The 11449-nt window shown below is 45.7% G+C and overlaps 1 non-coding gene across 1 annotated transcript; it reads right to left on the reverse strand.

The window, feature by feature from the left end:
• Positions 1 to 6597: 6597 nt before the first annotated feature.
• Positions 6598 to 6671, reverse strand: TRNAN-GUU (transfer RNA asparagine (anticodon GUU)). Its single transcript has one exon. It is a non-coding gene; the product is annotated as a tRNA-Asn (tRNA).
• Between the last annotated feature and the right edge of the window lie 4778 nt (positions 6672 to 11449).

Consider the following 11449-nt stretch of genomic DNA (forward strand, 5'->3'; position numbering starts at 1 on the left):
CTGGTCAAACCTAGAATCCATTACTAAATACTGAAGGCAAATGAATAAAACATTTTTGCAAATATTTGTCTAAACTGAGAACTTCACACACCATTAATTACAAGTTTTATCTCTCATTTCTCCTAAAGTACCTCAGGGCTGGCAACCCCGTGAGGCCCAACAGTACCATGCACAGTGTGTGTGTATGTGTGTGTGTGTCTATGTGTGTGTGTGTGTGCACAGACCTTTTCTGTACCATTTCCACTCTGCTGAGGCAAAGCAAATTATGGAGAGTATCTGTGGAGCTAATTTTTTAATTTCAGAATATTTGTATCACGCAGGAATAAAACAATGTCAGATGAAGTATGTCCTCACATAAAAGGGAAGATACAAATTCTGAATACCAGCTACTTGTCTCTGCCTATTCTCCATCAGGATATAGTAAAAGGAGTATTTTACAGAAGTGATCTCAATAATACATCTGTCTGAGAACACCAGAAATGTTTGCAGGGAATCTGTAAAAACAAAAGGAGACCAAAACTGATCACTCCAGTTCTGCCATTTGATAACTGCACTGCTTTACAACCATCTTTTAAGCAGGATAACAGATTTAACTGCACTGATTTTTAAACAGATCTATTTAAAAGCAGCACTCAGCTTGTTAAACCAATTATTCTTTAGCAATATATGCACTACTCTGATAAGCACTTAATAGTTGTTTGCTGAGCCTGCTGTGGCAATGACCCAACAAGAAAACAAAATAACCAGAATACTCTGTTCACATACCAAGTGAAAAATAAAATCCCCAGTCCCTTTGATTATTTGGAAGTTGCCATTAGAGTTTCCTTGCCCTTCTGGAAGGTGTGGATAGAAGAATTCCCTGCTTCTTTACCTATTAAGGTGCAATTTAGCTCTCAAGTTTTGTCACCAAAGCTATGAGGATGATAAAGCAGCATCTTAACAGAAAAAAGTCCATCTCCTGTAACAATGCTTTAGGTCTATTAAATTAAATTAACTTTATGAATAAAAACTTTATTCTTTACAGGAAAAGCATTACACTGTTGTTTTCCTTCTTGAGATTGCATTTCTTTCAGGCAAAAAATATATATTCTGAGTCATCATTAAAAAGGTATTTTTTAATTGATCTGCTTGAGCAAGCAGTTAAGTGAAATTCATTCATTTCTTCCATTTATTTCTAAAAATTTTTTATTAGTATTATTATTTTTTTTAATCCTTCACATTTGATAGACAAACTGCAGAGGGATATCTCCTTAATCCTCTTTGTACCGTTTCCTCCCTGGAACCTTACATACCTTTCCCACATAAATCGCAGTTTCATGACATTTAAATGCAGTTCCTTAAGCTTGCAACAAATCTGACACAGCTTTCCTCTCTGGGCCCTGTAGCAGTCCCCAAATTCACAGTATCATCCAATCTAGTTGGCATCTTCCTCTTTCTTAGATAACACCACAAATTGAACTGCTTTCATTTTCAGAAGAGCTGCCCATCAAGAAGCCAGCTCCTGCTTTTCTAGGTTATTGTTTCTAGTCCATGCATTTCTTTTTTTTCCTGACAAACACAAGTTTGTAATTTCAGCCTCTGATGGAGCTTGTCATTTGCATCTCAGTAATTCTGCTCACTCTGCTTTTCACAAATACTATTCTTTTGAGATTCCTACATGTTCCAGTTGCAAAAACTGACTAGGAAGCACCTTGTCTTCACAGTGCTTTTTGATGCAAATAGTCCTAAGAAATGCTGTACAAACATAAGGATGCCTATGAAACAGATGCTAAATATATTTTAATGTATCAATCCATGGGGGAAAGTACAGCATGGAGAAATTAAATGTCTGGATACGGAAAGGAAAAGCTGTAGCAAGGTACTGAAATAATCAGGAACTGCATATGCAGAACCTCAACATTTTCTTGAGCAGTAAGAACAACACAGTTCTCAATAGAAACCTTATCCTGAGCAATTACGATTAGAAATTAATTAATTGACATTAAAGAAATCAGTAAATGAATGAATTCAAGCAGTTCTACCATGCAGTCATATCCTTTACTCTTCAGACAATGCTCTCAAGCCATCCCTGCATGATTTTTATTAGCTGTCTTTGGCTTTTTTTAAAGTGTGCTGTCCCTGCTGAGCTTATCCATGAAGGAGCAGGTCCAAAATAAGCAAAGAGCAACGTGGAAATAAATAAATAAATAGTCCCATGGAAGGAGCCTTTTGGAGCCTGTGTAGCTGAATCACTGACTTATTGTCTCTGCTCTCACCACACAACCCCCATCGGCTGGCTGTTCCCCCCCCCCTTTTTTTTTTTTTTTTTGTTTCCTTTTTTTTTTTTTTAAGGCAAATACATTTTTTTAAACATTTGGGAAGGCCCAACGAACAGCCTTAGAATTCTTAGCAGAAAAGGGAAAGCTATTTTGCTGTTATGTGAAAACAAGAACTATCTGAAATCAGCATGCTGTATTTGTTTTCACCATCAGTTGCAGGGGGGAAGGTAAATTAAAAATAAAGACAGCTGTTAATCCATTTTACTAAAACGGAGGGGTGGGGGGGGACCTTCTAAGCCTAATTTCAGCCTACAGTTATTTTTATGGCTAAACAATTAATCCTGAGAATAAGTCGTTCATAACATCAATACACAACAAACTCTGAAGCCAGGGCCTGATCCCATTTCCAGGATAATCGGTGGGAAAAAACTCCTTTCACTTCTGTGACAGCAACAACCTAACAGTCCGATTAAAACCACAAAAATCTTTACAAATGCGTTCTGGGTGAATACAGCCCAATTGTTTGTTTATGTTGCATGGGCTCGAAAAGTCGTTGTTTTTTTTTTCCCCAGCATTACATGTGACTTACATCGATGCAAACAAATCAATAGGGAGCGTGGGGGGGGGGGGGAAAGCAGCATCACTTGGGAGAGGTACTAAATTTCCAGCCCCCAGCATTCATCTGATGATTATTTATTGCCATTGTAGGGAGAGGAAAGGCTGTGGCGCCCCTTCCACTTTCCCTGCTCCGTGCCAACCGAATTCTACGAGGACTGCTGTTGGAAATGGAAGGCTACAGTCATCTTAACTATGCTGTTTCCCTCCAACATCCATTTTGTTCCAAAGAAACACTTGCCAGAGATTAAAATATTCAAGATGGCTGTTTTCTGCACCCTTTCTGCCAGCTCTACAGTTTTTCGTCTTTCAAACATTCCGGCTCCTCGTCTCTATTTAGACTAAGGAATATTTAATTCCTTTCGCTGCCCGCCTCCCGAGCCATTAAATCCTGGCCGAACTTCAAAGAAGGGGGTTGCTTAAATTCTGCTCCGCTCCCAACCCGGGCGCAGCGTTCCGGACGCCGTTTCGGCTGAATGCCCACCCCCCCACACCCGCGCTGGGCCGGAGCTCGCCGGCCTAGGACACCCCGGCGGGGACATCCCCGGCAGCCCTCCGCCACGCGCTCAGTCCCGCCGCCAGGGGAGGCCGAGGCCGGGCCCGGGCTGCGGGGGGAGCTGGCAGCGGCCGCACCTGGACTTCCGCGCTGGCCCCCGCCGTCCCCTCCCGGGCTGCAACCGAGCAGCTGTGGGGCGGAGCGGGAACCAAGGTTCCTCTGCTGCTGCTGGAGGGGTGATGGGGGGAGTGCGGCTCCGGGAGCGATGCAGCCGCCCCGCTCGCTAGCAGGAGGCAGCGGGAAGCCTCGGGGTGCGGGGGGGGAAACACGCATCCCGCCGGCTCCCACGCACAGTTCGCCTCTCCCCTGGGGTTTCCCGTGGCGGGGGTAGAGTATTCTTTTGACCCTGTGTGTGCCCCCCTCAGAATAATGGAAGGGGTCGGCTCCAGCCGTGCTTCCCACCCTCCGCCATGCCTCCTCTGGACGCGGCGAGGAGGGGGCCCCGCACACCGCCGGGCTCCCACCAGCCGAGCACCGGGCGGAGGCGGGCAAGCTTCTTTACTCGCCCCCCCACCCAGCCCGTAGTGCGGGGATCGAACTGCGTCCTCCGCCTCGGCTTCATCGGCGGCTGCTCGGCCCCAGCCACCTGGCACCGCCGCCCCGCGTCCCGGTCCGAGCGACGCCCGAACAAAGAGTGGCGGTAGGCGCTGAAGCTTCTCCGGGCGCTGAGGCTTCTCCAGGCGCTGGGGCAGCGATGCCGGGTTGTCCGCCGATGATGTCCGCAGGCTTGGACCCAGCGGCGGCGGCTCTTCCCCAGCTGCGTTAGAAAGTGGTTGGAATAGGAGTTAGAAATGCTAACGCTTAACTCGGTGTTTGTTGAGCGGTCACGCTGAATATGGCTTTCCCTAGAAGTATCAGATGATGCAGTCGTTAATTATGTTTAAAACAGCGTTTTTCCTAAACTGCCGATAGATAAATGGCGTAGTAAGCATCGGATGGGTTATTGGGGTACGTTACACAGATATGCGAAGCTTTTTCTTTTCATGGCCGAGAGCCAAAAGCTTCGCTGACCTCTTAAAAAACCATACAAAGAAAGCTTCGATTCCTTCTCTTCGCCCCAAAATGAATGAGCTTTCCCGTTTTCCACAACCTTAATTGGAATTAGTCAGTGAGCAGATGGGATGAGGCACTTTCCATGCACCAGCTTTCCACTCGCACAAAATGAGTTTATCAAGCGCTGCCTGAACGTCGCTCTGCATTACTGAGCCCATGATGTGCATCTGAAAGAGCCTCCTGCAGCCGTACCTCGGGAACCCGGGTATGTTCACGCACCGCATCTATTTTAACAGCTTTGCTGGTGGTCACTGGCACATCAACGTGCCACAACTGGAAAGAGCGTTACAAACCTCGAGGTCAGCAATAACCGCCTCTATAAACCGCATATGTGGCTTTCTAAATAGAGCAGGACTTATTTTATGGGAGCAGAACCGCCAGTCCTACCTCCTGAAGCAACAGTTCTCTGAATTTTAGCTCCCAGATTGTCATCGCCGCTGCTGCTTTACACTGACATGATCGATTTGGTGGCGATTCCTGCGAAGTCTTAGTGCCTGCCTTGTAGCGAGACAGTTCAAGCTCAGGGAAGTGCAGGTTTGAAAAGTCGCTGTACCCTGAGAGGCTTTGCTGGCTGCAGCGAATGCGGTGCCACCCGGCTAGAGTCGTCCTTCGGCTGCAGACAACGTGGCAAGAGCAAGAAAAGGATTTATATAAATGACTAATTAAAATTAAAATTCTACCGATCAGTAGGAAATACGTATGGGCTAAGTGTGGCTAACAAGAATAGGTGGGTTCCGCAGCCAGCTGTAACTACCCTGCTGATACGCGGTTGGCAGTCTTCACAGGATATTTTACCCAAAAGATGCCGGTTATAGGAGGCGGGGGGGGGCGGTAGAAAAGACAAAAAAGAAAGTCAGCGAGCTGCTGCATCAACGATTTTGGGTTTGTTACTTTGCGAAGATCCGTCGGTGTTTCTAAAACGCGTCTCTGTTCTCCCTCATCTCAGCGGGTGAGGGCCATCTCTTGTCATCAATGGCAAATCAACGGTACAGTCTGACCTTTGCGAGGGCTCTATTCTTTATTCAAAGGATAATATGAAATACTGCTGGGCTGGGGAGGAAGAGGGCATTTTTAACTCGAGCTGTGTCCAGCTCCTGGCAGAGTTGCTGTGGAAGGCTGCTTGAGACCTGCTGGCGGGCTCGCAGGCAGCCAAGGTGCCAGCTTCTAATTGACACGTTTAAGGCGAAGCTTCCGACGTAATTACTTTTAACATTCATTTATGCAAAGCGGCTTGGTGCGAGCAGGGCGAGCCCGGAGCGGCAGCGCTGTTTGCCAGCGGGCAACGAGCCTGCAAATACCTACCCTGTGTCCGAGAGCGGGGCCGGGGCGGGCCGCGCTCCCGCCGCCAGGCCCGGCTCTCTGCGGCGGGGCTACTCGCCGCGCCTTCCCTCCTGTTTAGGCTAGGAAATCACACTGCCGGTGACCGCCGGGGAGCGGCAAATTGCCGAGGGTGCTTCTGCGCCGTTGAGAGCTGGCATCGACGGCAGCTGCTATCAGAACTCTCCCGCAAACGGCTTTTCCCCCGAGCCTCGTCTCCAGCCCAGGCTGCCGGCGGCGGCTCGAGTGTTGCAGTGCCGTACGCAGTGTCTCCTGAAGCTAACCCTTATGGCTCGGCACGGTCATTAGCGATCATTACGCAGCTCAAATGAGGTATTTGCCTTTGCACCTCCCAGCGCGGGGTGTGAAGAAACTCCCAGAGCCCCTTGTCTCCAGCCAGAGCCGGCAGCTGCAGCCTCGCCGGCAGCAGCGCACGGAAGGCGGGGGACAGGAGAGCGGGGCGAATCTGGGATCCTGCATCAGCGGGTCGGGGGTGTGAGGGCAGGGGGCAGCAGACGGGTCCCACCGGGGAAGAAGCGACACGACACCCTGGGTATGGAGGCACAGGCCGGGAGCCACCTCGCCCCGCAGCTAGCCCGCTCCCTGCCAAGGGCGCAGCTGGCGCTGCTGTCGCGCTCCGCCCGGCTGCGCTCCCCCGGCGGGGGCCCCCTTGTCCCGAAACAGGCGGCGCCGGCACGGCCGCCAGCGCTAATCTTACATCCGCCCACAGCACACACGCAGAAAACGTCGGCCGGCTGCAAGGGTTTTGAAAACGGCCGAGCCTAAAAAACGGGAAGGCGTCCCTGGGTGGGCTCGAACCACCAACCTTTCGGTTAACAGCCGAACGCGCTAACCGATTGCGCCACAGAGACTCTCGGTGCGCAGTGTCATCGGGGCACGGCTGATGGGCGCCTTACCCTTGCCCCGGCGATCTGCGGGTCCCGATGCACCGAGCTCCGCGCGCATAGGTCGGCACCTAACTGTGAAACTCTCGGGGAAAACGGTGGCTTCTCTTCCCCCAGCTGAAACGACAATCTAATCCCCCAAATCATTGTTCACAACGGCGTTGTTTTTTTGGGGGGAATAAACTCTGGAATCGGGAGTAAAACCAGCTGCTAACTCGGTCATTACACATGCAAGCCAAAATGTAATTCCCGGATATCATTGCAAAACTACCCGATTAATCTGTTTAAAAGGCTGTCTCTACCTTTCCAAGCGCTCGAGCACAGCAGCGAGGAGAAGCTGACGTTCCTCTTACCGTCTCGTCGAACTGTTTCCCACTTCACCTCAATGCGCCAAGGACAGAGTTTTCGCCAGTTGCTCACACACCTGAGCCAGCGTTTGCCCCTTTTCTTTCACAGACTGTTTGCATCTCTTTGAAGTCTTACATCAGTAGCTGCTTCATGTTGTCCCTGTGGCTCCATGATGCCCTCTCTGCCTGATGGCTCTTCGGAGTCGAGCAGGCACATGGCACCCACTACACGGGGATTGGTGATGACTCTTTCCAAGCAGATGCTGGTTATCTCCTAGTCTCTGCCCACCCAAGAAGTCACAGTTCACATTCCTGAAGCCACAGTCTTCAGCAAGAGTAAGAGCAAGTTTCTCCGTCTCTCGTATTTTGTACAATACTTTGTTCTTCAAGCCTGTGAGACTTTGTTCCTCATCCCAGTAACTTTAACCTGAGCATTTCTTGTCCACAGCTCAGCCCTTCCAGTTTTTTCAGTACTCTGAAAAAGAGTTATGTAATTGTCAGCGTTATTACAGTACTGTTCGTTTTTTGTTTTGCGTGTGGTTGGTAACTTACTGATCAACATCTTTTAAAACACAGAGGAGAAAGACAAGGTATGTAAAGCCCTCAACAGTAATTAAATTAATTCTTTTAAAGATTGCTTTTGGGGGTGTCATGCTTACTGTGGTATGCTCTTCTACCCAGATTTCTGCTGTGCTCGGTGTCAGAAGAATCAGTTCATGGGCTGGACCACTTCTGTTTTCTGTGTGTAGGACAAGTAAATGGTCCTGTGCTTAGCTCTCTGTCCTGAGGAGAAAGAGAAGGTTTCTGTCAGTATCATCCCTAGAAAACAAGAGGCCAAGTGCTGTTTAAGGCATGTAGAAGATAGAAAGAGCTGCTGCTTCAGATCAGCTGTCCTTCCTAATAGTGTTTTGTTCCCTGCTTCTGGACAGCTCTTTTCCTTCTTACATGTTTTTTTTCTGAATCATATCTGGAGTTGCTTAATTTTTTCCCCCCAATATGTAGTGTAGGTAATTTAAATCCCACTATGTGATTCACTAATTATAGATTGGTTTTTGGTTTATATTTTTATTAAAACATAAAATTACCTGAATTATCAAGATATCGCTATATTAAAATATTACACTAGGTGACAGAAAATTACTTTTATATTTTATTATAAATATTTTATAACATTATTGTTATTTTTGAGATCCATGAACATAGCCTGTTCATTGCTATGACATCTGTGACCTTCAGATACAAGCTTTGGTTCCTGAATCTCAGAGGAAATTAGTAAAGGACAGAAGGTGAAGCTGGGTGTTGTTTATGAATTTTATAAACATACCATGTGTTTATCCTCTGTACAGGAAAGTAAGTGCAGTTAGTCACCCATTTCTAAAATCAATTTAGTAGGATATAACAGAAATAAAAGAATTTTCTCACTGATATAATTACTCATTAACTACCATATTTTTACCATTTCTGAAAGGAAGGGACCATTTACTTCCCAACAGCCACATGTTGTTTATATTTTATGAGTCGGGTTTGGTCAGTTATTTGTCAGCTCTTGAGTTACAACTTGGCCCAAACTACAAAAATTCATAGTCACAAAGAATTTTGGAATAGCTACTCAATTTCTGCATAAACATATTTCTGACTCCTTACTTTGTAACACAAGTCTGTAAGTGCACAGCTCACCATCCAAAGATTTCTCATGTTTTACCTCTGTGTTTTGGGTTCTTACCAGAACAAGGGCGTTAAAATAAATGGACAACTAATATAATTCCACATTGCTACTAAAATGATTAAAAGTAGAGAATAAGGTTTCCATGACAAAAGTTTTTCCTTCGTGGAGCTGCAAGCATCAAACCATGGAAAGCATTAATCCTGAAGACAGATCCAAAAGGTTGGAAGAACCAGGTACTAGAGGCAGCGTGGTTTGATCAGTTGTAAGATTTCTGTTAATTCTTCAAATAAAATGCATTTGGAGGGTTTTAATTCAGTTGGTTGTGTACAGATTCTCTGCTTTTCAGATATGAAAGAGGATTACAGTGGGTTTTTAGGATTTTATTAAATAAATACTTCTGTTCTTGGGTCTGTTAGTAAAGTCAGAAAAGTGTTGGAACTGACAGAACATCCCTGCAAATAGGATCAATATACGTTAAAAGCAAAGAAGTAGACTGAACAATGGTATTTTACTGGCCTCTCCAGCTCTCTTAGCTCTGGCTTCTCTTATGATGCAAGTCACACAAAAACAGGGCTAAGTGAGGAAATGCAGAAATCTTGGGGTATTGCTGGTTGCAGACTGTTGGGCAACCAACAAAATCAGCTGTTCTCCTGACCTCCATACCCATGTTTACCAAAAGGAACTGGCATAGGCTGCCTGGTTCTGGATAATGAAACATGTAGTTGCATTTAACCTCATGCTCGGGAGAGGCAAAAAGTTGTTTCAGAGTGACTTGTGACCAAATTATAGAACAACCATTGCTGTTGTCAGTAATTTGGCATAAAGACTGCAGCTCTGAGTAAAGCAACAACCAAACCAAATAGAGAGGGCTGCATTCAGAATTGATTTTCAGATCTCATCTGACACATTTTAAGGGGAATTTTGCATTGCAGTTCCTTGCAATCTATCTGTTCTGACGGCTGAAAAGAGTACAATCACTATGGCAGTCAGTTTAATAGTTGACACACACAGACACTCAGAAGATATTGCTTCAAAAAAGTGAAAAGAAGAAAAATTTACTGGCATTAGAAGTGAGCACAATACCAAGGAAAGAAATAATGATACTTCTCACATAGTGCCTATTTCTCTAGAGCAATTCTTACTAGCATGGTAAGAAAGGGAGAAATTTGTGATCCTTGCAGGTTTTTTGTACTGCACCTACTATGGGTGCTTAAGAGTTCTTAAAATAACGGTGAACATCATGAAAATAAGCACGAGTCTTTGGCAACTGAACTTCGGTGTTGTTTCTACAGACCACACAGGAAGCAGAGAAATTGCCAGCCTGTGTTTTCAGGAGCACCAACCTACCATAGCATTTTCTGAAGCCCAGGGTTCAGATTTAAGTTCTAAACACAGGCCCCAGTTTAGGAAAGCAGAGCAACATGAAAGCATGTGCTAACTTCAAATGCAGATTACTAGCATAGAATCATAAAATTGTCAGGGTTGGAAGGGACCTCAAGGATCATCTAGTTCCAACTCCCCTGCCATGGGCAGGGACACCTCACACTAGATCAGGTAGTAGCACAGTACAAAAGTATTTTCTTAAACAGGTTATATTTACGTGGGGAAAAAAAACAAAGGGCAAATTTTAGAGCAGACTTAAAGCCACTGTTTGCTAAAAATGGAGAAGAACACAAAATCTGTATCCTTGTAATAATTAGGAAAACACAAATCCCTGAGATATGCTCATCAGAAACCTTTTACCTCAGTTCTAAAAGTTATTTTGCAGGTGATCACACTAGTGAGCTTGCCATCTGTCCAAGTGCTGTATAGAATTCAGCCAGAACACCCATGTCTGAAGGAAAGGCATTGAGAAAGGAAAATGCAGGCCCCAGAGATATCTGGAGCCACTCCAGATTATTTCCAAACAGGAACCTGATCTGTTTGGCCAGGCAGCAATCTTAAGAAACCTGTCCTGACAGACTGTATTGGCAACATCAGTTTTGGAGGCCTTAATCAGTTTCAAGGAGATCAGGCATCAAATTCGGGGTTTGTTGCTCTTGTCAGGATGCATTCACAGGTTTAGAATGTTCTTGCAGTGCCTTCTAGAAGAGCTCTGTATGAAAGATGACACAGGGGTCCAAAGAGCACAGAGAAGCCATTATATTTTAGCTCCTCCAGCTACACTTATTGCCAGCTATCAAAAGATTCACAGAGGTTTCTAATCCTAGAACTCTGTTGCCAAAATGGAAGGAGATTATGATACCCCACTATGAAAACCAACTTGAATTCCCATGATCATGGTTAGCTCCAGCAGAATTCTAACCCTCTTAACCACCTCTGGTGCAAGGAAGCTTCTTTTGCTGTTCCCTGGCTGACACTTGCAATGTGAGCAGCATCCTGCAGAGCCCAAGGACACTAAATACATTGGTGGCCTGAACCTGCACTCCTCTTTCTTGGAGTTATAACAGGAATGGTATATGAGAGATATGTCTTTTTTCTTACGAAGATTATGTAAGAGAGATTCAGCAGAGAGAAACTAAAAGCTACATCTGTCTTTCTGTCTCTATTATAACCAATCTTTTATCTTCATATGGTGTCAAACGTGGACAGATGCTACAGTAATGAGACCTAGATCAAAATCTCCCAGCAAAACTAAAACTAGCTCTTCCTTTCCTGCAACTCAGTGGAAGAGAGAGAAGTTGGTTGAAATAAGGGACAATATATTTCCACTGTTCTATGAAATTTCGTGA

Source organism: Indicator indicator, chromosome 20 (assembly GCF_027791375.1).
Source record: "Indicator indicator isolate 239-I01 chromosome 20, UM_Iind_1.1, whole genome shotgun sequence".
Taxonomy (NCBI): domain Eukaryota; kingdom Metazoa; phylum Chordata; class Aves; order Piciformes; family Indicatoridae; genus Indicator; species Indicator indicator.